Source organism: Oryctolagus cuniculus, chromosome 1 (genome assembly GCF_964237555.1).
Source record: "Oryctolagus cuniculus chromosome 1, mOryCun1.1, whole genome shotgun sequence".
NCBI lineage: Eukaryota > Metazoa > Chordata > Mammalia > Lagomorpha > Leporidae > Oryctolagus > Oryctolagus cuniculus.
Genome location: NC_091432.1, coordinates 10,160,780 through 10,165,274, shown reverse-complemented (window position 1 = coordinate 10,165,274; position 4,495 = coordinate 10,160,780). Strand labels below are relative to the sequence as shown.

At 48.3% G+C, this 4,495-nt stretch overlaps 1 pseudogene; it reads left to right on the top strand.

The window, feature by feature from the left end:
• The first annotated feature begins 3,060 nt into the window (after positions 1–3,060).
• Positions 3,061–4,032, top strand: LOC100341380 (heterogeneous nuclear ribonucleoprotein H3 pseudogene; annotated as a pseudogene).
• The last annotated feature ends 463 nt before the right edge of the window (positions 4,033–4,495 follow it).

The following is a 4,495-nucleotide window of genomic DNA, read 5'->3' as shown; positions in this document are numbered from 1 at the left end:
AAGTTGCGACACACAGAGATAAAGGAGCTCGCAAAAAGGCCAAGGCATCCAGTTCCTTTGCTGTTGGGATCCTGGGGAAACAAGAGGGATGGCAGAGGGAGAGGAGGAGGAGGGAGTCGTGCTGGCTGGGGAGAGTAAGGGTTAGGGCAAGGAAACACATGCACTTTTAAAAACTGGAAACAAATATATTACATAAATACTGTAACAAATAAGGTGTTTTAGTAAAACACAGTACATTATTTCAAGGTGGGCTAGACCAGTGCTACACACACTGTGTACTTGGGATGGGAGCTGATCCCAGAACTGCTTGTTGCCAGTCCAAGAAGAAGTCAGTACAGAAGTTAAGAGAAACTCTTCAGAAAGTTTCATAGCAGTTTGAAATCACAGTTTTTTTTTTGTCTGGTGGCTCTAACACTAAAAACAGGGCTTGTGTTTTCTAAGTCTTTTCTTAGTGTTTCATCATCCTAGTAAATTTTTAATGCATCATACAGAAATAAGAAGAACTGCCTGGTCCATTAGCCCAGGGACTTAGAGGAACACTGAACCCAGTTTGGGGAGCTGTAGAAGGAACTATGATGCCCTAGTAGAGGTGGTATTCGTATGTGAGCTCTATGAAGGGATTGGTGGGTTGGGACTAGGTAGAGAGAAGGGAGGGGTTCTCACAAAGAACAGAGGATGGACAGTCCCAGAGAAGCATCACATGTCCCCACTGTTGTCCTAAGAGTAAAGAGGGTGGGGGGGGGGTGGGGGGGTGGGGGGGCAGTGCTGTGGTGTAGCAGGTAAAGCTGCTGCCTGCAGTGCCGGCATCCATATGGGCATCGGTTCAAGTCCCAGCTGCTCCATTTCCGATCCAGCTCTCTGCTGTGGGCTGGGAAAGCAGTAGAAGATGGCCCAAGTCCTTGGGCCCCTGCACCCATGTGGGAGACCCGAAAGAAGCTCCTGGCTCCTGGTTTCAGATTGGTGCATCTCTGGCCATTGCAGCCAACTGGGGGTGAACCAGTGGATGGAAGACCTCTCTGTCTCTTTCTGCCTCTCCTTCTCTCTCTGTGTAACTCTGACTTTTAAATAAATAAATCTTCTAAAAAAAAGAGGAATGGGGTGCAGGAAGCAGCGCACCCTTCTTGCTCATCTCCCCCAGCCACATTCAATCAGAGTGTAGCTTCTGGGTGAGTGAGGGGGCATTTGATCAAAGTTCCTAAATGCTGCAAGTATTAATAGGCAAAACGAGACTCTAAGAGTAGGTTCATCCTGGAGCCACATCTTCCCAAGCATTGCTGTTGAAATCAATTAAAAACGGAAAAGGAAGAAGGGTGGGAGGGAGGAAGGAAATATCATTATGTTCTTAGAGTTGTGTCTGCACATCACATTGAATCTGTTAAAAACTAAATAAAAATTAAAATAAAAAAAAAATGCCCTAGCAGTGGGCGTCTGGCCCAGGTGAAGGGGCTACGATGCCTGCCTCTCCCAGTTTAGTTCCTAACTCAGACTCCTGACCTCAGCTTCCTGCTAAAACAGATTCTGGGAGGTGTGATAGCTCAAGTCATTGGGTTCCTACCACCCACGTGGGAGATCTAGAATGTGATCCTGGCTCCAGGCTTCAGCCCAGCCCAGCCCTGGGGCCAACATGGGGATTTGGGGAGAGTACTAGGAGGGGAGTGAACTAGGAGATGGGAGCTCTCTTTCTCTGCCTCTCAAACAAAGTCATGGATTGTGCCAAGGAAATTCTTCCTTAAGGCTTCCATCTCAATATTTTGGGCCTGAGGTTTCCCACACCAAAAATCAGACGACCCACCTCTTATTGACACGAACTTGGTGAAGATCCCATACGTCGTCGTAAGTAGGGCAGGAGGAGGATGCAAGTCTTCAAGGAGCTTTGAATTCAATTGGGAAACAAGACTGAAAGCGCCCAGAACATTGGGACAATGGATCAAACGCGGCCCTCTCAAGGCAGCAGGTCCTTTAAGTTCAAACTGATTTCCCAAGTAGACAGAAGCTACTTTGAAGATCACAAGATGTGTCTAGAAGGCTGGTACATGTTGAACAGAGATGGAACAACTTGTCAGTTTTGTTTTCTGGCTGGAAGGCACAGGAAAGAATGCAATGGTGTAGGACTGACTGGAATGCCAAGGGGCTTCTTGGGTAAAAATGGTTCCCTCTCTCAGAGTTATTTACACCCCAAGGGTTACAAAAGCAGACTCAAAGAGCACCCGTGCTGTTGCCCATAATTGCCCGATTTGCAGTAAGGAGGAGTTGCTTTGGAATGGCTCAGAGCAGCCCCCGGGTGGTTGCATTCCTGCTTACAAATAGAGGCAGAGAAGCAGGAGCCTCCTGGATCCAAGGAGACCAGTCACTGTCACCAGACCCGAGTAGGACAGGCAGTTTCTTGTTTGTGCTGTGTAGGAGGAAACCTGGTTCTCATCCCAGGCTCTCTGGAGGTCAGGGTGGCCTCCCTTGTCCTTGGCTTGCTGGGGTCCCTCCTGTCCATTTCATCATTTTTTTAATTTCCTGAATGGATCCCCAGTGTGCTACTGTAGGTCAGGGCCCATCCCTGATGGAGGCTCCCATCTTCTCTGAGTGTTTGTGGTGGGTGGGGGATGAGGACCGTGGTATCTGTCTGATTTTTCTCTTGCGTCTGCACTAGCAGAGTCTAGGAAAACTCCTGGCATCGTGCTGATGCGTTAACTTCCTCTTTCCTTCCCTCAGTTAGAACCAAGGACCTGTGTCCTTGGTGCACATGCACAGGCAGGTTCTCAGTGGATTAAGGTTGATCGTCCAAATGACGCTAGTGATGGGACGGTACAGCTTCATGGACTACCATTGGAATGCAGCAAAGGGGAAATAGCTCGGTTCTTTCAAGGTGTATTGAGATCTTTAGAAGTAGCAGGAGTGAAATCAAGACCCACCAGGAAGATTGCTGGGACAGCGACCGGGAGCATATGAGAGACCAATAGGAAGTAGAGGGGGTTATCAGGGAGCTGGATGAGAAAGCTCTGGAGGCTTTGATGACACTGTGGTGGCTATAATAACTATGGCTATGGAAATGATAGCTTTGATGACAGAATGAGAGATGGAGGTGGCATGAGAGGGCATGGCTCTTGGGGAGCTGGTGATGCAAGTTCAGGGTTTTATGGTGGTCATTTTGTATATATGAGAGCATTACTTTTTTATGCAACTGAAAATGACATTGCTATTTTCTTCTCACCACTAAATCCAGTACAAGTTCATCGTGATATTGGAGCTGATGCCAAAGCAAAGGGAGAAGCAAACGTAGAGTTCGTGATACGTGAAGACTCAGTAGCTGTCATATCTAAAGATAAAAATAGTGTGCAACATCGATGCATAGAACTCTTCCTGAAGTCTACTGGCAGCTCTGGCTTGGGAGGTTCTGGAATGGGAGGCTACGGCAGAGATGGAATGGGTAATCGGGGAGGGTATGGATCTGTTGGAAGAATGGGGATGGGGAACAATGACCGTGGAGGATACGACCCTCCTGATGGCTTGGGTGGTTATGGCCATGGTGGTGGAGGCAGTGGACGGTACTAGGGACAAGGCGGCTTGAGTGGAGGTGGGTGGTGTGGGACGTACTGAAAACATCACCACCAGCAAACATGCAAGTCCCAACAACAGCATCTGGTCTACTAGACGTCCTTACAGATTTCTTTTGTATTTTAAAAACTTTATAGTGATTGAAGGAATGTGTTTTCAAAATATTATTTGGTAAAGCAGAAGATTGTGATGGGAAAATCTGTTTTCTGTAGGTTTTATTGGTTGCATACTTTGACTTAAAAATACATTCCATATTCAAACCACACACACAAATCCTTTTGACACTAACCTGAAGAGCCCCGTCCTCTGGTGCACAGGAGAGTCCGTTATGGAAAGAGACATTCGGCTGAAGGACGGACGAAGAGCATCTGATGTCTCCATCTGAAACCCTAGAAGAGCTAAGACTCAAACCTCAGAGCTCTGCAGACAGTGGGAAGAGAGCGGGAGGGGGAGAGACCTTGGCCTGGGGAGTCTCCAATGATTAAATTAACAGATTTAACTCAGGATTGAGATCATGTCTTTTTCTTTTTTTAAAATGTATTTATTAGAAAGGCGGGGGGGGGGGAGAGAGAGAGAGAGAGAGAGAGATCGAGAGAGAGATCCCTCTGCTGTTTCACTCTCCAAATGCCCACAACAGCAAGGACTGGGCCAGGCTGAAGCTGGGAGCCCAGAACTCAGTCTTGGTCTCCACATGGATGGCAGGGACCCGCGCCTGAGCCACTGCCTGCTGCCTCTTCAGGCCTGCACACACAGGAAGCTGGAATCAGGAGTGGAGCTGGGACTGGAGCCCAGGCAGCCCTGTGAAGGATGTGAGGTCCCCTGCAGCGTCTTAACCACTCAGCCTGCCTCAAGGGCCTGCTCTTTACTGGGTGGTCCCCTTGTTATCACACTGCAGGGTGAAGCCGAATGGGAGACCCTTCAGGGAGGAGGAACGGTCACGTAGGTAAGT